This window comes from Protopterus annectens, chromosome 9.part0, assembly GCF_019279795.1.
Source record: "Protopterus annectens isolate FY-2018-M chromosome 9.part0, PAN1.0, whole genome shotgun sequence".
Lineage (NCBI taxonomy): Eukaryota > Metazoa > Chordata > Ceratodontiformes > Protopteridae > Protopterus > Protopterus annectens.
The window spans coordinates 1480113719-1480138782 of NC_056743.1; the positions used below are offsets into that span (position 1 = coordinate 1480113719).

The 25064-nt window shown below is 44.8% G+C and overlaps 1 protein-coding gene across 5 annotated transcripts in view; it reads left to right on the forward strand.

Moving 5' to 3' along the window:
* WIZ (WIZ zinc finger) overlaps positions 1-25064 on the forward strand; it is a 3168750-nt gene that overhangs the window by 2996341 nt on the left and 147345 nt on the right. The window lies entirely within an intron of this gene.

The window sequence follows — 25064 nt, forward strand, 5'->3', positions numbered from 1 at the left end:
TGCAGTAGCCAAGGGTTAAGGTTATGCACTGTTGACCAGCAGTGGCGGATTGTGTACCTGTGGCTTGGGTCTGTTTTCATGACGTGGACTCCCCCATGTATTTTGGTGGGGAGAGTAAGCATAAATGCACATATTTTTTGGATTCATCTTCTTGATTTACAACCATTTGATCCGCTGTTGTCATAATCCACCAGTGACTACAGTAAAATATTCCAACCTGCTTTATACAAGTGCACACCAGTCCTGCAAAGCCAGACTAATGAGTGATAAACTTGATCATGACAGCAGGATAAGCTATTCTCATCCGCATAATATCCCCATGTTCTGCAGTCATAGTATCAGATGCCTGATTGTGATAACAGTAATAATTCTAGACACAGTGATGTGTTTTGGGTTTGTTTCATATGAACATAGTATCCCAGCTTAACTCATAAATGCAGACTCGTCCTGCAAAACCATACTGTTAAAACTTATCGTACAACATTAAGATAAGTTACTGTCATCCACAAACACCCCTCCCCACATTATAGCAACTGTGCGGTGTGCATCTCATACGACATGCAAAATACCTGTCAACTTCTTAGAGCAAGAAACAAAACAAAGCTAAAATGTAGTGAGAACCAAAGGCCATAATCTAGGACAGATTATAAGTATTGCTGCTGAATAGTTAGAAAGTTATTAGAAAAAAAGTTTTTGCATTAGCTGTTGCAGTCATTACATTTGGGTTATCTGCTTGCAATAACCCTCAGTCGGCCTGATTAACAAAGTCTTGGGTCCTGCGTTGGTTGCTGTCCTTTCTTTCATGTCATCAGGTCGTCAAGGGTATAAAACATGCAGCCGACGCCATTACATCAGTCCTTCTTGTCATGCGGTGCCCAAAGCAGAAGCAGTTAGCAAGTGCCGGTTGGCCGACTCCTGAAATTTTCGTTTTTGAGTTTCTGAACCGAAGTCTTCAACTAAAGCTAAGTACCCGGTTGGGGAAACTTTTTCTTGCTCCGTAACGATGTCAGTAAAAGTTAGTAATTGCATTACTTATGGAAAGCAAATACCTCTCAAAGATTTTCATTCGTACGGTATTCCTTGCCTAGGCCCTGACCACGACGTACCTTGCTGTCAGTTTTGTGCTTTATTTAAACAGCGCACTATCCATCGTCTGTGTATTTTCGCTTCGAAATATTTCTGTTCTTGTTTTAATTATCCAGAAATGTCGGTTAGCCTTTTGACTAGCGGGATTCTGAAGAAACGCAAAGATAAAGACAGAGACAGGCTGCCGAGGTCCAAATCTGCCGATGACACTTCTCCTAAGCCTTTCACCAGTTCGCCGGTACTCAGTGAGGTGCTTTCGCAACCCCTGATACCCGCTACTTCTGACTCACAGGCCTCTACTTAGACCCATGCCTCTACTTAGTCCCGTTCGGAGTCCGGTATGCCGAGATGCTTCAACTGTGGAACTTGCAGATGTCTCTACCTTGGATGGGTCCAGAGCCACTGTGCAGGCACCGGCTTCTGAGGGTGTATTCATATCTACGGACTTGCATATTAAACCGACACCTCCTTCATTTAGGCCAAAATCTTGAACCATGCCTAAGAAACCGACACCCAGGCCGCATGCTCAGGTCTCTATGCCTAAAAAACCAGTAAGAATGGCTGACTATCTTATAACTCTAATCAGGGGAAGCCAACCTCCCCCTTCTAAGAGACCTAGGACTGAAGTTTATGAATCTTCTGAACAGGATTCTGATTTTTCCCTTATCTACTTATGAGGATTCTGATGCAGAGGACTCTATTCCCTCTGCTTCCCTGCCAGAGGATTTTTCTTTTGGTGAAACCTTAATACTCTAAGGGAGTATTTCCACTGGGAAAGCCAGGATTTTTCTGATTCAAAAAAGAGGCTTAGGTATTTCTTACTCCTGCCTCAGCATAGGCATTTAGCTATACCTCCTGTACTAGACATTGTTGTTAATGCTTTCTCAGAATCTAGTTTGGCCCCTGATTCTTTGCCTCCTGCTCCCAAAAAACCTGACAGATATTACAGGGTTCCTGATTCTCACAAGTTTTTTTTTAAAAATCCTGTTGCGGATCTAGAGACTATTTCACAGGGACCCAAAGGCATCAAGGCTTCTACTGCTAAAAATCCTACCCCCTCTGATAGAGACTCCAGGGCGCTGGATAGATGGGGTAAGAAAGTTTACAATTCTGCAACCTTGGCCATTAGGGCTTTAAACTGCCAGTTTCATTTGTTAAAGTTTCAACGACATGTTGTTGGATTTTTTTAAACAGAAATTGATGTTAATTCCTGACTGCGCTGAAAATAAAGAATTACAGGATTTAATGCATTCTGCTGAACAGGTTGGAAAACATACTTTGCTATGTGGATTTGATTCTTTAGAGGCCTCTTGCAGGGCTGCTGTTACTGGGTCTGTGCTCAGAAGGCATGCTTGGCTTAAGGAGCAATCTTTGCCTGATCATGTTAAAGCTAAATTGTTGGATGCTCCCTTAAATCAGGACCGCCTGTTTGGCAACAAGGCTAAGGAAGTTCTTAAAAAAGATGGAAGATAAAGCTAAATCTATGCAGACTGTTAAAGATTTCTTAAAAGTTCAGCCTCCTAGATTTTGTAAGGCACTGGCCCTCTAAAAATTGGTCCTTTCCAGCCCCCCCCCCCCCCCCCAGGTCTTCTCAAGCCAAACCCAGACACAGCAGAAACCCCAGGTTTCAGTCCCAAGGGACACACAAGACTAGGCAGTGGGGGGTTTCTGCACCCAAATCAGGGAGAAGTAAGACTCCCCCCTGTGGAAAACCGTCTGAATGACTTGCTTTTAAAACTTCCAAGTACTTCCCAACTGAGTGCTCCTTTAAGGCGGATAGATTGGTCTGCAGGCCAAAAACTGAGAACTCATTACCCAGGACAAATGGGTTTTAAATATAGTGTTCCAAGGACACAGATTTCATTTCCACACTTTACCAACACCAAGCGGGTGGCCAGATCTACCCCCAAATCAGTGGGCAGAGGCCCAAAATCATGTTCTCTCTCTCTTAAACATGGGGGCTATTCAGTTGGTACCAGAAGAGGAAAAGGGACAAGGTTTCTATTCGAGACTTTTCCTGGTACCCAGAAAAGGCAATACATGGCGCCCTATCCTGGACCTTTCTATTCTAAACACCTTTCTGGTGATTCCAAAATTCAAAATACTGACCCTTCACCAGCTGCTTCCAATGCTAGGCAAGGATGCATGGTTGGCAACACTAGACTTAAAAGAAGCAAACCTGCACATCCTTATCCAGGGAGTCTTGCAGAAGATACCTACGCTTCAAAGCAGGCTACATGCACTATCAGTTCTCTGCACTGCCCTTTGGCTTATCTACTGTGCCCAGGGTATTCACAAAGTGCCTAGCTTCAGTCATTGCATTTTGCAGGCAAAGAAATATTCAAATATACCCATTCTTTGCAGGCAAAGAAATATTCAAATATACCCATACCTGGACGATTGTTTAATTCAGGCAGAAAGCAAGGACATTCTTTTCAGTCATCTGGCCTTTGTTCAGAGGGTACTGACTTGTCTGGGGTTCACCATAAACGAAAAGAAATCCCACCTGGTACCCTGTCAACAAATTATATTCCTGGGAGAAAGCTTGAATACAACTTCCCAGATGGCTTTCCTCATGCCAGAGAAACAGATGCATTTGACAACTTACTTCAAACAAGTGGCCACAAAAACCCAGCTCTCTACAAGGCAAATGCCGCAAGCCTTGGGGTTCATGGGCCTACTGCATTCTTCTAATTCCATATGAAAGGCTGCATATGAGGAAACTACAATGGTATCTCAAAAGCCTATGGTGTCAACATTCACAGGATCTAGAAGCAAGGATTCTTATCATACCTTGCCTCCGCCTAGAGTTACTTAGGTGGGCAGAGGCCTGCCACCAAAACAGGGGACTACCATTCACATTACCCCCTGCCAAACACATCTTAACAACAGACGCATCAGACTATGTATGGGGGGCTCACCTGGCAGGGAAGTGCATTCAGGGCAAATGGAACCCAAGTCAAATGCACCTGCACATAAATCAAAAGGAAATGTTTGCTGTACCGAATGCTCTGACAGCTTTCAAGGACCACATTCTTCCAGGGCAACTAATGGTAAAGACGGACAAACACCACTGTCATGTGGTACATTAACAAGCAGGGTGTTAAACATTCTTACCCCCTCTGAAGATTAGCCATGGCATTGTGGAACACAGCCTTGAGCTATCAAGTGAATCTACAAGCTGAATTCCTGCTAGGAAAACTAAATACACTGGCAAACGGACTAAGCAGAAACCTCATGGACCCACACGAGTGGAAACTGGAACCAATGATGTTCGTCGTGTTTCACTGTTGCAGTCATTACATTTAGGTTATCTGCTTGCAGGTAAACTCTCAGCCTGATTAACAAAGTATTGGGTCCTGCGTCGGCTGCTGTCCCTTCTTCCATGACGTCAGGGGTATAAAACATGCAACCGACGCCATTACATCAGTCTTTCTTGCCGAGCGGTGCCCAAAGCAGAAGCAGTTCGCAAGTGCCGGTCGGCAGACTCCTGAAATTTTCATTTTCGAGTTTCAGAGCCAAAGTCTTCAACTAAAGCTAAGTACCCCATTGGGGAAGCTTTTTCTTGCTCCTTACTGATGTCAGTAAAAGTTAATTGCATTACTTGTGGAAAGCAAATACTTCATAAAGATTTTAATTCGTACTGTATTCCTTGCCTAGGCCCTGATCACGACGTACCTTGCTGTCAGTTTTGTGCTTTATTTAATCAGCGCACTATCCATTGTCTGTATATTTTCGCCTCTAAATATTTTGATTCTCTGTTTAATTATCCAGAAATGTCTGTTAGCCATCCGACTACAGAGATTCCGAAAAAATGCAAAGATAAAGACAAAGACAGGCCACTGAGGTCCAAAACTGCCGACGATGCTTCTCCTAAACCAGTCGCCAGTTTGCCGGTGAGGTGCTTTCACAGACCCTGATACCCACTACTTCTGATTCGCAGACCTCTACTGAGACTCATTCGGAGTCTGGAATGCCGTGAGATGCTTCAACTATGGAACCCGCGGATGTTTCTACCTTGGATGGGTCCGGAGCTGCTGTGCAAGCACCGGCTTCTGAGGGTGTATTCAGGCCTGTGGACTTCCATGTTAAACCGACGCCTCCTTTACTTAGGCCTAAATCTCGAACCATGCCTAAAAAAACGACGCCCAGGCCACATGCTCAGGCCTCTATGCGTAAAAAACAAATGATAAGAATGGCTGAAGATCTAATAACTCTAATCGGGGGTAGCCAACCTCCCCTTCTAAGAGGCTTAGGACTGAAGTTGATTATGAATCTTCTGACCAGGATTTTGTTTGTTCTGATTCTTCTGATGATCTGGATTTGCCCTTATCTACTTATGAAGATTCTGATGCAAAGGACTTCATTCCCTCTGCTTCCCCTCCTGAGGATTTTTCTTTTGGGGAAACCTTACATACTCTAAGGGAGCATTTCCACTGAGAAAGACAGGATTTTTCTGATTCAAAAGAGAGGCCTCTAGGGTTTTCCTTCTACTACCTCAGCATAGGCCTTTAGCTATTCCTCCTGTACTAAACATTGTTGTTGATGCTTTTTTGGAATCTAGTTTGGCCCCTGATTCCTTGCCGCCTCCTCCCGGAAAACCTGACCGATACTACAGGGTCCACGAGTCCCACAAGTTCCTTTTTAAAAATCCTACTGCAGATCCAGAGACCATTTCACAGGGGCCCAAGGGCATTAAGGCTTCTACTGCTAAAAATCCTACCCCTTCTGATAGACTCCAAGGCACTGGATAGATGGGGTAAGAAGGTTTGCACTTCTGCAACCTTGGCCATTAGGGCTTTAAATTGCCAGTTTCATATGTTAAAATAACGGCAACATGTTATTGGACTGCTTAAACAGAAAATTATGTTGATTCCTGACTGTATGGAAAATAAAGAATGACAGGATTTAATGTATTCTGCTGAACAAGTTAGAAAACATACTTTGCAATGTGGTTTTGATTCATTAGAGGCCTCTTGCAGGGCTGCTGTTATTGGGTTTGTGCTCAGAAGGCATGCTTGGCTTAAGGAGCAATCTTTGCCTGATCATGTTAAAGCTAAATTGTTGGATTCTTCCTTAAATCAGGACCGCCTGTTTGGCAGCAAGGCTGAGGAAGTTCTTAAAAAGATGGAAGATAAAGCTAAATCTATGCGGACTGTTAAAGATTTTTTACAAGTTCAGCCTCCTAAATTTAGTAGGCACTGTCCCTCTAAGAATTGGTCCTTTCCAGCCCCTTCCAGGTCTTCTCAAGCCAAACCCAGACACAGCACAAACCCCAGGTTTCAGTCCCAGGGAAGACACAAAACTAAGCAGTGGGGGGCCTCCACTTCCAAATCTAGGAATAATAAGACTCCCCCTTATGATAAACTGTATCAATGACTTCCTTTTAAAATTTCCAAGCACTTATCAATTGACTGCCCCTTTGGGGGGAAAGATTGCTCTTCATGCAAACAATTGGGAACTCATTACCCAAGACAAATGGGTTTTAAATAGTGCCCAGGGATACAGATTTTACTTCCACATGTTGCCAACACCAAACAGGTGGCCGGACCTACCCCCAAGTCAGTGGGCAGAGGCCCAAAAACAAGTACTTTCTCTCTTAAGCATGGGGGCTGTTCAACTGGTACCAGAAGAGGAAAAAGGGACAAGGTTTCTACTCGAGACTTTTCCAGGTACCCAGAAAAGACAATTCATGGCGTCCTATCCTGGACCTGTCTACTCTAAACACCTTTTTAGAAATTCCAGAATTCAAGATGCTGACTCTTCAATTACTTCCTATGCTAGGCAAAGATGCCTGAATGGCAACACTAGATTTAAAAGAAGCATACCTGCACATCCCAATCAGGGAATCTTGCAGAAGATACCTACTCTTCAAAGCAGGCTACACGCACTATCAGTTCTCTGCACTGCCCTTTGGCTTATCTACTGCGCCCAGGGTATTCAAAAAGTGCCTAGCTCCAGTTATTGCATTTTGCAGACAAAGAAATATTCAAATATACCCATACCTGGACAATTGTCTAATTCAGGCAGAAAGCCAGGACATACTTTTGAATCATCTGGCCTTTGTTCAAAGGGTTCTAACTTGTCTGGGGTACACCATAAATGAAAGGAAATCACACCTGGTACCCTGTCAACAAATTATATTCCTGGGAGCAAGCTTGAATACAACTTCCCAGATGGCTTACCTCACGCCAGAGAAACAAATTCGTTTGACAACCTACTTCAAACAAGTGGCCACAAAAACCCTGCTATTTGCAAGACAAATACTGCAAGCCTTGGGGTTCATGGCCTCCTGCATTCTTCTAATTCCATATGCAAGACTGCATAAGAGGAAACTACAGTGGTATCTAAAAAGCCTATGGTGTCAACATTCTCAGGATCTAGAAGCAATGATTCCTATCATACCTTGCCTACGTATAGAGTTCCTTTGGTTGGCAGAGGCCTGCCATCAAAACAAGAGGATACCTTTCACATCACGCCCTACCGCCCAAACCCTAACAGACGCATCAGACTATCCCTGGGGGCTCACCTGGCAGGGAGGTGCATTCAGGGCAAATGGAACCCAAGTCAAATGCACCTGCATATCAATCAAAAAGAAATGTTAGCTGTGCATATTGCTCTGACAGCCTTCAAGGACCACATTCTTCCAGGACAACTAATGGTAAAGACAGACAACACCACTGTTATGTGGTACATAAACAAGCAGGTGGGTACACATTCTTACCCCTTCTGCAGACTGGTCATGTTATTCTGGAACACAGCCTTGAGCTACCAAGTGCACCTACAAGCTCAATTCCTGCCAGGAAAATTAAATACATTGGAAGACGGACTAAGCAGAAACCTCATAGACCCACACGAGTGGAAGCTGGAACCAAGGATTTTCAACATGTTGACAAGCAAATGGGGGAGCCCAGATATAGACCTGTTTGCCTCTCCCCAAAACTACCAATTGGACAAATTTTGCACAAGGACTCCCCACAAACAAGCCTGGAAAGTGGATGCTCTGTCCTTTAGCTGGAAAAACCTATCAGTCTATGCCTTCCCCCCTCTGCCTCTGCTCTCCAAAATACTACTAAAAATCAAACAGGACAAACCAAGGATGATTTTGATTGCTCCAGACTGGCCGCGCCAACACTGTTACCCCCTCCTGCGCAGTGTGTCACTGTTATCCCCATGTCATCTGCCTCAGACTCCTTCCCTGTTGTCTCAGCAGGAGAACCAGATTCTGCGCCCTCAGCTTCTAACACTGAACCTTGCAGCCTGGCTAATTACATAATCTCTCCATTACCATCCCTCAGTAAACCTGTGATAGATATCATTTTTAGAGGCAAGGAGGCCTAGTACTACAAAATCTTATGCTAAAAAATGGAAAAGATTCTGTACCTGGAACCAATCTCAAGGGATGAGCACGTCAGCGCCCAATTTACCTCAGATTTTACAATACTTAGCTGAGATGCTTCACAAGAACCTGTCTTTTTCCTCCATTAAAATCCACGCCTCGGCCATTTCATCTCATTATAACACAGAACCTCCCCTCTTCTCTCATCCACTGCTCAAGCAGTTCCACAGAGGGACCAAAAAATTGGGACCACCCAGGAGAGCTCCAACCCCAGCCTGGGACCTTAACTTTGTTTTGGAGAAACTCACACTACCTTCTTTTTGAGCCAGCTGCTACTGCAGACTTCTTGGAAAACAACTTTCCTTTTAGCAGTCACTTCAGCTAGAAGGGTATCTGAATTACAGGCTGTTATGGCAGTGAAGACTTTCTTCATCTTTCATGCGGACAGGGTGTCCCTCCGAACCAATCCTTTCATGCCCAAGGTGGTATCTAGTGTGGCTCTTAATCAGTCCATTCATTTGCCAACCTTCTTTCCCAATCCACAGAACAAAGGGGAAGGGATACTGCATTCCTGAGATGTACACAGACAACTTAGATTTTACTTGGACAGGACTAAACCTCAAAGGAAATCTGAACAACTGCAGGAGGCATTTGCTGCAGGGACAGAGGGGAAGGCTATTTCAAAACAAACCATTACTAAATGGATACGCCATTGCATTCATTTCTGCTATAAGCACCATGGAAAACCTATCCCCCAGGGGATCAGACCTCACTCCACCAGGGCTGCATCTACCTCTGCAGCCTTTCTCAGAGGCGTCCCTACCAAGGGTAGAAGCTGCTACCTGGAGTTCTGTACATACTTTCACCAAGCATTATCATTTGCCAGTTTTCTCTAAATCCAGAGCTGGCTTTGTCACTGCAGTCTTGCAGGGCCTTATAGCTGGTCCTAATGCTATCTAAATTCCTCCTCCCAACCTTAGCTTTGTGAATCTACCCAAATGTAATGACTGCAACAGTGAAACACTATGAACATAGTATAGTTGTGTACACTTAACATAAATGTAGATGTTCGAGTGTATTCACTGTTGCAGTCCTGGTTACCCTCCCTCTAGCCCCCTTTTCATTCTTTGACTATATCTACTGTCACGTACTATGCTCTAAAAGCTTTTTGGTGTATTTGCTTTTCTGTTGGAGGTGTATCCCTGTATTTATAGATTTAATTGCTTCCCATTATGGGGGCACCTGACATTTGGGGCAAGAAAAACTGATGTAATGGCGTTGGCTGAATGGTTTATACCCCTAACGACCTGACGCCATGGAAAAACGAACAGCAACCAACGCAGGACTCAAGACTTCGTTAATCAGGCCGACTGAGGGCTACTGCAAGCAGATAATCCAAATGTAATGACTGCAACAGTGAATACACTCGAACATCTACATTTATGGTAAGTGTACACAACTGTACTTTTAATGCTAAAACTCTGTAATGCTTTTCACACCTCTTTAACCTTGGTTTTCAGGCCTAGTCTTGCATATGCCTCTGTGTCTAGCATTCCATTGCTATGCACATCTTTCCATTGAGAAAGGAACATTCTGTAAATGGTTCTGTACATCTTATGCGTAGTCAGCAAGATTGTATCTTTCCCATGAGAATGGAACATTCTCTGTTTCTGAAACTGAATACATACATGCAAGCACAAGTCTTATTCTATATTTTCATGTGTATATTTTACCTTAATTTACTATAGTGAATTCACTAAGAATACCCTCACACCAACAATGTATTTTTAGGGTTTTGTTACCTGATAATGGTGACTTCCAGTATCTCCACATATACTGATCAGTATGTTAATTTCAGCTTGCCCAGTGTGTAATAACAGAAACAATGGCATTTGAAACTATCAGCTCGGGTGAAATTCAATCACTAGAAAGTACACTGCCTGGATGCCAGCAAAGAAGTAATTTGGAGAACCTAAGAGCAAATTAATCAGAAATGAAGAGGAGAAACACCGACAGGGAAGTATCCTGCAGCTGTTCATTGAAAAGCAGTTTGTTTGTTTTGGTAAAGGAAATGGCTTCTGGTAATTTAGATTAAAAATGAATTTATGCAGATACGTTTACAATGAAGTAATATAGTAACTCTAATAATAAAAGGTTTGAAAATAGAAGTTTAGCTAGCTATTCAAATGAATCAATAAAACTGCAGAAATCTGAAGTTGAGATGACAAAAAGGCTGGTTGAATGTGAGGCTACTCAAGAAGAGCTGCATCAAAAAACTGGATTACTGGGTTGGGAGAGAACCTGAAATTTTATGCCATACAAATCAGAAGGAACCAACTAAAAATAAAAATGTAACTGGTATTCCTTAGCATTACTTAATTGAAAGGGGACATCATTTGTATTTTCCAAACCTGGCTGTGAGAAAGCAGCCAAGACTTGAATTAGGCAAGATGCAGTCATACTAAATGAGAGTGTCTCTGCTGACAAAACTGGCAGAAAGGAAAAGCATCCAGAATTGAAGACAGAGCTTTTACAGAAAATGATTCACTGTGCACCAGGCTGAAGAGAAGCACATTTATCTCGGCAGTCAGGGAATTCAGAGCGGCGGGTGTGAAATTCAAGCTGCTGCAATCCAGCTGTTGTCATTAATTTGCAGATCTGGCTAAGGAGAGTAAAAGTTCATCCAACAAAGAGTAAAAAAAGTATGCAGAAAGGAACTCTGCTTCTCATTTTTCTGACAATAAAGCCAATAGAGAGAGACCTTTTCCATTATTCCCAAGGAAAATACTCGAGACATAGAAAAAGCACAGTAGCTGACTACAATGGGAAGTACATTGGGAGTTGGAAATGATCAAGAAGACCTCCCAACAGCGCTGAAAATAGTGAACCATATCAATCCCACTGGGTATAAACTCATGAAATAAGACTGCAAGAAAAAGTGGTTGGGAAAGACTGGTAATTTGCTGAATTTTTTAAACTTGTGAGTGAGCTGTAAAGCATATACCCTACTTTGGTGTTAATGTTTAGGAGGACACTAAAGGGAAAGAAGTAACTAAAAGTTTTTGTTAATATAATATCTCATGATATAAATTGCATGTTAATATTGTAACGCATTTTGGTCTAGTGTGCAATCTGGTATTTTAAATGTGAGGTAAATGGTGTCTTATTGCTGAAAACTGTAGGTGCTTTAAACTGTAACAAGAAAAGGTAGCCAGAACAAGTTATTTTGATATAATGTAGTCTTGGGCTACTTGGTTGGCTGTACAACTGTGTTGATAAATGTAGAATTAATGTGGTAATTTTCCCTGTTTTTACGAGGGTGTACGTCTAATTTGATATCCTTGATTTAAGCTGTAGACACTTTAAGCAAATGGGCTTGCAAAATAAGACAAAATAATGAAATGCTAAGTTTCTTCTTGCATCTACAAAATTGTTAGCTTGTTTTATTGGCAGATACTGTCAGTGGGAGACAAGTCGCATGTGCAGGCAGTTGGCCAGGGGAAGTCTGCATGTTGTACTCTGAAATTTTTCAAGGATTATTTCCTATATCTTCTCTCTCTCTTGTTGCTAACTGCCTTTACTTGGAGACTGTCTGTCTGCAGGTGCAAGCAGTCTTGAGTTCTGAGCACTCTTTGCTGAGAGAAATGTAATTAAAGGTTTGGTGGCAAGCAGCTCCATGAAAAATACTTTGAAAACTGTGGGAACTGAATGAGAAGTAAAGATGTATTTAATAGAGCAGTGTGCAGTTTATTAAAAGCTAGCAAGTGTAATTTTTCTTAGGGCTAAAATTTAGTGTACTGAAAGTATTCAAGCTGTTTTTTACATCTGGGAGGGAAGATAGATAAAAGAACAGATAGAAATCAGTGTAAGTGGGGAATACAGGCTGCATCATGCACTTTAGCATGGGTAACCAGTAACCATAATCTTAGATTAGGTAATGCCTTTTGGGTGCAACTATCGATTTGGGGCAATTGCTGCTATCTGGCAAGAAAAATTTCATTTGTTGAAAATGTACAGATGTCTTTTTGTTCGTACGCTGCAGCATTCATAACATGATGGAGTCTGCCTCAGGCTGACTCGTACGTCTGGCCAGTATACAAAAGTCTAATGCTTCTGTAATGTACGTGTGACGCTGCACATCAGCTAGCATACGTTTGTTGTAAAGAGTTGTCAGATATAAAGCGGACGTCAGCATGTACCAACCTCAGAACTTTTCTGCCACCTATCTGAACGCCTGCTTCAGTAGTCTCTTGCTAGATAAGTTGTGAGTATTGGTTCAGATAAGTACCCAACTGGGTTTTTTTCTTTAAATTTTGGCTACTGTATTGTGCTGAGGTTACATGTCAGCTAGGAAAGGCAAGTGTCAGTGTGGAAGGCAAATTACACATAAGGACTCGCAGGATTTCTGCTTGTTTTTCTTAGGCCCATTAAGAAAAACAAGCTAGATGGCTGTGAAGGGTTTTGGGTATGAAGGCCTTACAGCTTCCCTGAAGTTATATCTTGAGAAATAGCACCTTAAGCATCTCTCGCATGATATGGAGGTGACATTGAGCACTTCAGATGAGCCGCGACCTAAAAAGGCCAAGAAGCTATGGCCTGAACGTCCTGCTGCTCCCTCTCTTCCAAGTGTCCTTCCCGAGTCAGATGTTTGCCCATAGGCCATCCCGGAGTTAGTAGATGTTCCTTTGATGGGAACCACAGAGAAACCCATGAAGGACCCTACCAGCACATCCGTGAGGGAATTGCAGGCATCCAAGTCAGGTATTGGGGGGGTCACAGCTTGTGATTACTGTATGGCATCACCCAAATCATTGTGCAGGAGTATATGCCTACGGACATTGTGGAGTCCAGGCCGACATCTGTCCCATCCACCTTCCACCCCATGGAAGCTCCTGAAAAGAAAAAAGTCAAAACTAAACGTATTTCTCTAGTCCCCCAGGAAAAAACATTGGATTGGCAGACCTTCTCCCAAGGCCTATTCATTGCCTTTATGGTCCTACGTCAGACCTCGTCTCACTCTCTCTTCTGCCTTTCCTATCTCTACTCCCTTGAAGAGGACCTCTGAGGATATTTCCTCAGATGATGAGGACTCATCAGGAGATGAATCCTTGGCTTATTCATGCCATATTTCTTCCCATTGGGTTGTGCCTCACCAGAAAAGGAATCTAATGATACAGATTCTCCTCGGGGGAGGATACCTCCTTTTGGGAAACTATTATGAAGATGAGAGTTCTTCAAATGGGACTGTTGCCAAGTGTCTGACATACAAAAGAGGTACTATGACCTCCTACAGATGGACTCTCCCTCTCCATCTGCCATTTCCCCTGTCCTGCCAGCCTTCTTAGATGCTTTTACAGCTGCTGCCAATTGCCTTGACTCCCAGCCTTCAGCCCCAAGCACCCAGACAGATTTTATAAGGTGCTTGAGGACTCCAGATTCCTTTTCAAAGCCCCCCTCTGCAAACAAGGCTTCCAAATTACTGCCCTCTACCTCCTTGCTTCCCTCAGATAAGGAGTGCAAAGTTATGGAGAGATTAGTGGAATAAGGTATATACCTCTGGTACGTGGCATTCAGGGCAATTAATTGTCAAACTCGTATGGCCAAATAATTCCGTAGCACTCTTCAATGCAGGAAAGCTTCTTTTTGAGCTCCCTGATTCTCCCACCAAAGTTAATTTCTCCTGTATTCTAAATTCTTCTGCCCATGTTACAAAGCATTCCATTAAGTGCAATTATGATGCTGTGGAGACTTCAGCTAGGGCGGCTGCATCTGGGTCTGTCCTGAAGGAGATGTTCATGAGTCAGGCTTCAACCTTTGCTTGAAGCTAAGATCATGGATGCCCCTCTGGATAACAAAGCCTTGTTTGGAAACTCGGCTGCAGAACTTTTAAAATGCTTACAGGAAAAGGGCAAGGAACTGCAAGATCTGAAATATTTGTTTCCCCTTTTCCCAGGTTTCAGAGGAACTACCCCACCAAAACTGCTTTTGTCAGAAAGGCACCTAGGCCACCGGCCACCATCTACTGAAAGTAAGTGGGATTCCAGGAAAGAAATCCTTTCAAAGTAGTCTTCTAGTTCTCCCACTCAGAAACAGCCCTTTCAGGCTAAGCCTGTTAGCCTCCAGGCCCATCAGTTCCCTTGTCTCTTCACCTCTCTCTCTCTCCCTCTCTCTCTCTCCCTGTATGGAATCAGATAACCCAGGACTCTTGGTTCCTTTCCATTATCCAACAAGGATAGTTTATGGTGTGGAAAATTCTTTCCACTTTCAGGGGCATTCCACAACCCCCAAAAGAACTGTAATTCTTCCCCCAGATCATATCTATTCACTATCAAGGCACTATTCAGGAAGTCCCACTCTGTCAATTGGGAAAAGGATTTTACTCCAGGATGTTCCTGGTTCCTAGGAAGGATGACCCCTGGAGGCCTATTCTAGATCGTTCCCATCCAAATACCTTTCTGAAAGTTCCCACCTTCCGTATGCTAACCTTACCCACCCTTCTCCCACTCGTACTTCCCCAGGCCTTTGTGTGGTGTCATTAGACATCAAAGGTGCCTAGCTTCATATCCCCATTAACCTCCGGTTAAGGAAATGCTTTGCTTTTCTGTTGCTTCCTCACATTTTCAATTCTGTGCTTTGACCATTGGTCTGTGTATGGAACCGAGGGTCTTCACAAAATGCTTAGCTCCTGTCATAGCCTACACCAGATGTATACAGATATTTCCTTATGTAGATGACGACCTCCAGGCCCCATCCCTAGACATCATTCAGGAGAATCTCTCATTCAGTCTCTCTCCTGGAGAGTCTAGGTTTCACAGTAAACTATCAGAAGTCTACTGACCCCTTCGCAAAACCACATTTTTCTTGGCTGCAGGGATCAGACAGACAGGATGCTAGCCTCCTTACCTCCAGAAAAGGGCATGTCCCTTACTTCCTATTTCCAGGACCTCTTGCCCTTTCAATCTCCAACTGCCATGGACTTTCTATGCCTCCTGAGGTTCATAGCCTCAATGATTACCATGCTCCCCTTAGCCAAGTTACACATGAGAAAATTCCAGTGGTTCTTAAGCACTGTTTGGATGCAACATTCCCATCCTCTGGACTTAATCCCTCTCCTGCCCTCCTTTGAAAATAGAGTTAGACTGGTGAATACTTCAAGTTGCAAGGAATCCAGGTGTACCCTTACAACCACCTGTTCCCACTCAGGAGCTGTACACAGATGCTTCAGATTTAGGATGGAGTGCAGCACGGGAATCCTGGAATTTCAAAAATATCTGGTCTCCATTCCAAACAAAGAAGCACATCAACATAAAGGGAATGAAGGCCTTGATTTTTCACCCTCCAAATCTCCAAACCTATGCTTTCCCCAGGAGTCCTAAAGTTGTCCACAGACAGCACCATGGTCCTCTGGTATGTCAAGAAACAGAGGGGGACAAAGTCTTAACCTCCTGTACAGACTGGCTTTACAGGCTGAGAGCTAGCCTTGCAGAGTTAAGTCTCTCTTCAGGCTGCCTACATTCTCTCAGCTCAGAATGTTGACAAACGCACACACACTGCAGGTCCATGACTCAATCCCAAAAATGGATGTTACACAGGGATGTGTTTCTGGACCTAATCAGATAAATCTCTGTACCTCCTCATGAACAGACAATTTCCCAAATTTTGTGCCATGATCCCACATCCCTTAGCATGGAAGGTGGATGTTCTGTCTTTCTCTTGGAAGGGGATATTTATGTATGCATTCCCACTGATCCAAAAGGTCCTGCTGAAAATCCAGTGGGAGCAACCAGAAATCTTGCTGGTGACCCCCTTCTGGCCAAGACAGCATTGGTTCCTCCTCCTCCTGCATTTAACAAGGGCAGTCACCACAAGTTACCTCACAGGATGGATCTACTGTCACAGGACAAGGGAAACCTAATACATCCACAGATGTCAACTCTAAACCCGACTCTCTGAGTGATAGTTTTGATTCCCTTCAGACACTTTTTTTTCTGAGGACGTGCTTAAAGTTCTGCAGGATGCCAGAAAACCCGCAACTAGGAAATCCTACATTTCCAAGTGGATGAGGTTTTCCATCTGGTGTCTCAAAAAGGATTCACAACCACTGTCGGTGGATGTCCCAGCGGCCTTGTTCTGTGTGAATTGATGAAGTTTGGGCTGTCTTATTCTTCAGTTAAAGCCCATTCTTCTGCTGACTTTGCATGTCTGCCTATGTCTTCATCTTTGGCTTCTAGGTTGGAAGTTAAACTGATGTCCTTCAAGAATGCAACTGCAGTCATAACATATGGGTTGTCCTGCCTCAGGCAGCCCTCGGTCGGCCGGATTCCAAAGTCTGGGTCCGGCGTCGGCTGGTGTCGCCTCTTCTCCGACGTCAGAATGGCTGGAGTATAAAGGCATCGGCCGACGCCATCTTCAGTCTTTCTTGCCGCGCGGTGCCCGAAGCAGAAGCAGTTCGCAAGTGCCGGTCGGTCAGCTCCTGTGTTTTCAGTACCGAAGTCATCTAAAAGCTAAGTACCCCGTTGGGGAACATTTTTTCTTGCCTCAGCCGATGTCAGAACAAATTGAGAAAGTTAATAATTGTTTTTCTTGTGGTAAACAAATACCTCATAAGGACTTCCATTCTTACTGCCTCCCTTGCCTGGGCCCAGACCACGACGTCTCGGCCTGTGCTGCCTGTGCTCGCTTTAATAAGCGCACTCTCAGGCGCCGGGCAGAATTTGCCGAAGACTTTTTCGGCGAATCTTTCGCTTATATCATGCCGTCGGAACAACCGACAACTCAATCTACCAAAAAACAAAAGGACCGGGACCGACATCCTCGGCCCGCGTCCTCCACCGATACTCCTCCTAAACCCTCCGCGAGTGCTTTGGTCCCTTCGGAAGCGGTAATTCAGCCGCTCCAGGCCGTCGACACAACGTTAACACGTCCTTCGGTCTCGGAGTCTACACCGTTGCCGGTTGTTGATTTTCCTCCAGAAACCGAAGTTCTGGATCTACCCGACACCATTCCTGTGGACAAGGTTACTCCTGCACGTGGGGCAGCTAGGCCTCCTGTATCCATGTCCACCAAGGCCTTTGCACGTGCTAAGGCCGCCAGCCAGGCCAAGGCCCATCCTAAACCTACTGCCCAGGCCCCTTCTGATAAACAGATCATGTCTCTTGCTGCAGATCTTATTTCTCTTATCAGGGGGGGTCTTAGCCTCATCCAGACAGAGGTTCTCAGCCGCCTGCAGAGAAAAGGCCCAGAACTGAGCAGGCCGACAACCTCTCTTCAGATGAAGCCTCTGGGGATTCTGAGCATTCAGATACCCAAGAAGAATCCTTCCAGGCCTATGAGGACTCTGATGCTGAGGAATCAATTCCCTCTGCCTCTCCTCCAGAGGATTTTTCGTTTGGTGAAGTCCTACACTCTACGAGGGAGCATTTTAAATGGCAGGGTCAGGAATTCTCTGATTCCAGGAAAAGGCTACGTACCTTCATCAAGCTACCCCAGCACAGTCCTTTAGCTATCCCTCCAGTTATGGATGTCCTGGATGATGTTTTCTCCGACTCCAGTGCTAACCCTGATTCTCTCCCTCCTGCTCCTGTCAAGCCAGACAGATATTATAGGGTCCCTGACACTCACAAACATCTGTTTAAGGCCCATTCTGTGGATCTAGAAACTATTTCACAGGGCCCCAAGGGAGTGGCTACTTCCACAGCCAAGAATCCATTGCCAGCGGATAGGGAAGCTAGGTCTCTGGAGGGATGGGGTAAAAAAGTTTATACCTCTACCACCCTGGCCATGAGGTCACTTAACTGCCTTTTTCATATGTTTCAGTACCAGGATTTTTTACTGGATGATTTACAGAAAAAGCTAGCCTCTCCTGAGCCTATTGATAGAAAGACATTGCAGGATCTAGTACATAACACTCAGCAGGTTAGCAATCATTTTCTTCAGTGTGGTTATGATGCAGTGGAGGCTTCATGTAGGGCAGCTATGACTGGGGCTGTTATACGTAGACATGCTTGGTTAAAAGAACAGCCACTGCCAGACCATGTTAAAGTAAAGTTACTTGATGCACCTCTGGAAAAACAGAAGCTTTTTGGTGCTAATGCACAAGATGTGTTGAAGTCCATTGAGGAAAAAGCTAAATCAGTACAGACGGTCAAAGATTTCCTCCAGGTTCAGCCACCCAGATTCAGCAGGAATTGGCCTTCAAAGAATTGGTCCTTTCCAGACACTGACAAGTTTCAAAGGGGAAAAACAGGCGTGCCCGAGGTAGAGGGCAATACCGAGGCTCCTACAGGGGCCGCCAATGGCAACCACCAAATCAAAGAAGTGGCGCAGCCAGTCCAGCTGCACCACAAGGACAACCACAATGACTTGACTTTCATACCGCCTACAAAGGCTCAAAGAGAAGCACCTTTGGGCAGAAAATTATCCTTATTCTCAAAAAACTGGCATATCTTAACCAAGGACAACTGGATTCTGGATTTAATAGACAAAAGGTTACAGATTCCACTTCCATACATTACCAATAAGACAAGGCATGCCAAACCTGCCACTTCATCAAAGGGCAGAGGCACTCATTCAAGTTTCAAAGCTGTTAAATATAAAAGCAATAGAAAAGGTTCCTCCACAGGAACAAGGCCAGGGATTTTATTCAAGACTGTTCCTTGTTCCAAGAAAAGAAAACAAATGGAGGCCTATACTGGACTTGTCTACTCTAAATACTTTTCTCATTGTGCCAAAGTTCAAAATGCTGACGTTGCAGCAACTCCTTCCCATGCTGGGCAAGGGGTCTTGGCTGGTCAATCTGGACCTCAAGGAGGCATACCTGCATGTCCTAATCAGACAAAGCTGCAGAAGATACCTCAGATTTCTTGCAGGGACAGAGCATTATCAATTCTCAGCATTGCTGTTTGGCTTATCTACTGCACCCAGAGTGTTCACGAAATGCCTGGCATCAGTAGTGGCACACTGCAGACTCCAGGGGATTCAAATATACCCCTACCTGGACGACTGCCTCATACAAGCAGACAACAAACAAATCTTGATAGCAAACTTGGACTATGTCATTCAATTACTACAGGCCTTGGGATACACAGTCAACATTCAGAAATCAAGACTACTGCCATCCCAACAGATTATTTTCCTAGGAGCCAAACTGGACACAAATGGCTTATCTCACAGAGGAAAAACAACAGCAGTTGCCAGAGTACTTCAAAGGCCTAGCAAAGCTCTCCCAGCTGACTGCAAGGAAAATCCTGCAGGCCCTGGGGTTCATGGCATCTTGCATTCTTCTGATACCTTTGGCAAGACTTCATATGAGAAAGCTGCAGTGGTACTTAAAAAGCCTATGGTCCCAACACAGCCAAAGCCTAGAGGACGTAATCCCACTCATTCCATGTCTGCAAAGAGAATTTTTGTGGTGGGCTCAAACAAGTCAGTTAAACAAAGGCATGTCTTTCAACAAACCTCAAGCAGGTCAAATGATTACAACAGACGCCTCAGATCATGGATGGGGGGCGCACATGGAGGGCAGATGCATTCAAGGTCAATGGACACCAAGGGAAAGGCTTCTGCACATAAACTAAAAAGAGATGTTGGCAGTGATACATGCAATCGAGACTTTCGAAAAATCACTTCAACAAGGACATTTGCTAATAAGGACAGACACTACTGTTATGTGGTATATAAACAAGCAGGGAGGCACTCATTCTTATCCCCTCTGCAGACTAACAATGATTCTCTGGGAAATATCCCTAAGTCTGAAGATACATTTGCAATCCCAGTTTGTGCCAGGCAAGGACAATGTACTGGCGGACAAGCTGAGCAGAAATTTCTTGGATCCACACGAATGGGTGCTGCATCCTCACATTTTCTCTCAAATAACAAGGACATGGGGAAGACCGGACATAGATCTCTTTGCTTCTCACATGAATCATCACCTGGAAAAGTTCTGTACAAGGACCCACCATCCTCTAGCCTGGAAAATGGATGTGCTCTCCTTCAGCTGGAATTCCCTAACAATTTATGCATTCCCTCCTCTACCACTGCTGACCAAGGTGATACTGAAGATCAAAGCAGAACAACCAACAGGCATTTTGATAGCTCCAGACTGGCCAAGGCAGCACTGGTACCCATTGCTGTTGAGCATAACTCGGACCAAACCGTGGCCTCTGCCCCTATGGCCTCTGCTTCTAACACAACACAATTACAGGACTGTCCATCAAAACCTGAAAACATTGCATCTGACAGCCTGGAGGTTACCATAACTCCTTCCGATATCTCTCTTTCCAAAAAAGTACAAGAGATCTTACTGGAAGCACGCAGACCTTCCACCAGAAAAACCTATTCAGCCAAGTGGAAGAGATTCATCATCTGGAATGCTAGCAGGGGTCAGGATACAACAGTATTGAGTATACCTCAGATATTGGAATACTTGGCAGAAATGTTTCATACTGGTCTCTCATTTTCTTCCATAAAGATTCATGCCTCAGCAATCTCAGCAAAATACAATTGTGATCCTCCTGTGTTTTCACATCCTTTGCTAAGACAGTTCCTAATAGGGATAAAGAATATCAAACCCTCCCAGGAAACCACCAGTACCTGCATGGGACCTCAATTTCGTCTTGGAAAAATTAACTCTTCCTCCCTTTGAACCAGCAGCAACTTCAGAAATGCAGTTTCTCTCCTGGAAAACGGTTTTCTTATTGGCAGTGACATCAGCAAGAAGAGTCTCGGAGATACAGGCACTCATGGCAGTACCTCCTTTTCTCATTTTTCATCAGGACAGAGTCTCTCTAAGAACCAATCCTTCATTCATGCCAAAAGTTATTTCCAGGGTGTCTCTAAATCAAGCCATTCACCTGCCTACTTTCTTCCCCAATCCTCAAAACGGGGGAAGCACTGCTAAATACTTTGGACATACACAGGCAACTACGCTACTACTTGGACAGAACTAAGGCCACCAGAAAGTCTGACCAACTGTTTGTAGCCTATGCTGCTGGAGTACAAGGAAAAGCAATCTCCAAACAAACAATTTCAAAATGGATTGGACACTGCATCAGATTCTGCTATTCTTTTCATGGAAAAGGTGTGCCAGCCAATATTAGGCCACACTCCACCAGAGCTATAGCCACATCCACAGCTTTCCTAAGAGGAGAGGCTACAAAGGACATTCTAGAGGCTGCTACATGGAGCTCCGTGCACACATTTACCAAGCACTACAACCTGCCTTTGTACTCCAGATCCCGAGCAGGCTTTGCTTCGGCAGTCCTGCAGGGCATTTTAGCTACACCATCACTTTCTTAGTTCCAACCACCCCAGCTTGGCTATGGTATTCAACCCATATGTTATGACTGCAGTTGCATTCTTGAAGGACATAGTACAGTTTTGTACCTACCATAAATGTAGATGTCCGATAGATATGCAACTGCAGTCGGATTTTCCCACCCTCCTACCCCTCTGCAACCTTCTTTATGGGTCCACTACCCCTATTCCTATTAGCTGGGGGTATCTCCTATGGTGTATCTGTTTATTACTGTTGTGCATGTCTGGAATTGTTTATCCATTCACCAAATTTAGCCTTCCTAGGAGGGCACCTGGCATCTGGGGCAAGAAACACTGAAGAAGATGGCGTCGGCCGATGCCTTTATACTCCAGCCATTCTGACGTCGGAGAGGAGGCGACACCAGCCAACGCCAGACCCAGACTTTGGAATCCGGCTGACCGAGGGCTGCCTGAGGCAGGACAACCCATATGTTATGACTGCAGTTGCATATCTATCGGACATCTACATTTATGGTAGGTACAAAACTGTACTTTCTTAAAAGGCATCCATCACATCAGACCACCAAGGAAACCAATTCCTCCTCCTTGGGATCTCAGTTTTGTATTTGAGAAACTTATCCTGGCCCCATTTGAGCCAGCAGGTTCCTCTTCTCTACAACATTGCACCTGGAAAACTTCTCATGGTAATTACTTCTGCCAGAAGGGTTCCTTGAGTTACCAGCTCTGTCTGCCTCCCCCCTTCACAGTCTTCCACAGGGATAGGGTCTCCTTACACACTAACCCCGCCTTTATGCCCAAGGTGGTTAATAAGTTCTCTCTCAGTAGGTCTGTCAACCTTCCAACCTTTTTCCCCTTCTCCTCAATCCTCCACCGAGAGGATTCTACACACTTTACAAGTGCACAGGCAACTCGGATACTACTTGGAACAAAAACAGTCCTAGCCGTAAGTCTGAACACCTGATGTCCTTCAAGGATGCATCTGCAGTCATCACATATGGGTTGTCCTGCCTCAGGCAGCCCTTCGGTCGGCCGGATTCCAAAGTCTGGGTCTGGCCTCGGCTGATGTCGCACTTTCCCCAACGTCAGAGCGTCTGGGGTATAAAAGCATCAGCCGACGCCATCTTCCTCAGTCTTTCTTGCCGCGTGGTGCCCGAAGCAGAAGCAGTTCGCAAGTGCCGGTCGGTCAGCTCCTGTGATTCAGCTACCGAAGACTTCGAAAAAGCTAAGTACCCCGTTGGGGACTCTTTCTTGCCTCAGCCGATGTCAGATAAAGTTAATAATTGTTTAACCTGTGGGAAACAAATACCTCATAAGGATTTCCACTCTTACTGCCTCCCCTGCCTAGGCCCAGACCACGACGTCTCAGCCTGTGCTTCCTTCAACCGACGAACTCTTAGACGTCGGTCGGAGTTTGCAGAGGAGATGTTCTTCGTCTCCCATTGCTGCAGTCCTGACATAAGGGTATTCCGCTGCCCACCATCGGCCCGAATACCAAAGGGCTAGAACCGGCGTCGGTCATCGGCGCTCGAGACTGACATCAGTACGTGTCAGTACAAATGTGCATGACCGACGCCATAACCTCAGTCTTTCTTGCCGCATGGTCCCTAAGCAGAAGCAGCATTTGCAAGTGCCGTTCGGCTTCCTGGAATTGTCGGTTTTCGAGTTTCAGACCGGAGACCAAGTTGGGCTAAGTACCCCTTTGGGGACATTTTTCTTTTTCTTGCCTCAGTATTGACGGATGTCAGAAAAAGTTAATAACTGTATTTCTTGTGGGAAACAGATTCCTCATAGGGATTACCATTCACTCTGCATTCCTTGTTTAGGGCCTGAGCACGACGTTGTTGGGTGTCGCTTTTGTGCTACTTTTAACAAGCGTACTATTAAACGTCAGTTAGACTGTGCTAGGCTAGTGTTTGGTAAACGTTGTAATTATAACATGCCGTCGGATTCTCCGACGACTGGTTCTTCTAAGAAACGCAAAGAAAAGTCTTTGCTGTCCAAACAGGATGAGGCGGCCACTCCGGACGCCGGTTCTGTAGTACTACTGGCTACTTCAGCGGCTCCTTCTGAAGGTTTACCTGAGTCTCAAGGGGAGCCTTTGTTACTGCAGGAAGTGGCTTCTCCTGTGTTAGGCCAGGCTAAGGGTGCTTCTCTGATGTCAGTGGTTCCCTCCCCTCATAGGGTAGTTAGGCCTCCTCCTTCTCATAGCAAAGCCTATTCTAAGTCTAAGTCTGCCCCTGTTGGTGCGTGTCCCCAGGGTCCAGCTCCTAGGAAGCACATGTTAAAAATGGCTGAAGATTTGATTACTTTAATTAGGGGTTCTATGCCCCTCTTGAAGAGGCCCAGGGTAGAGCCAGAGTTGGAGGGTTTGGTTCAGTCTTCCAATGAGTCAGATTCCTCTGTAGAAGAACTTCAGGATTTCCCTCCCTATTCTGATTCGGAGGCTGAGGACTCTACTCCCTCTGCATCCCCTCCAGAAGATTTTTCTTTCTCTGAGACTTTGCATTCCATGAGGGAACATTTCAAATGGGAGGGCCAGGATTATTCTGATTACCGTAAAAGACTGAGAGAATTCTTGTTTTTGCCTCAGCATAGACCCTTGGCTATTCCCCCTGTACTGGATGTTGTTCAGGATGTGTTTTCTGAGGCTGCCCTTAACCCAGATTCTCTGCCTCCCGCCCCGGTTAAACCAGACAGATACTACCGGGTTCCGGAAGCTCATAAGTACTTATATAAGAGTCCTAGGGCTGATCCAGAAACTATTACTCAAGGCCCCAAAGGGGTTAGGGCTTCTGTGGTTAAGAATCCAGTTCCTCTGGACAAGGATGCTAGGGCCCTGGATAGGTGGGGTAAAAAACTGTATACCTCTTCTACTTTGGCTATGAGAGCTTTAAATTGTCAGTTTCATATGCTTCGGTATCAGAATTATTTGCTGGGCCAATTGAAATGTAAAGTAGATGCTTTAGCTGAAGGTATTGAATGTAAGGAGCTTCAGGATTTAGTGCATGCTTCAGACCAAGTCGGTAAGCATTCTTTGCAGTGTGGTTTTGATGCTTTACAGGCTTCTTCCAGGGTGGCTGCTACTAGTTCAGTCATTCGTAGGCATGCTTGGCTTAAAGATCAGGCCTTGTCAGAGCATGTTAAGGCTCGAATTATGGATGCTCCTCTACAATCTGATGTTCTTTTTGGTCCTCCAGTAGAGTCAGTTTTGAAAAAGATGGAGGAGAAAGCTAAGTCTATGCAGACAGTTAAGGATTTTTTACAGGTTCAGCCCCCTAAGTTCAGTAGGAATTGGCCTGCTAAGGGTTGGTCTTTCCCCTCTTCGGATTATCAGTCTAGGGGCAGGTCGAGGCGAGGTAGGGGT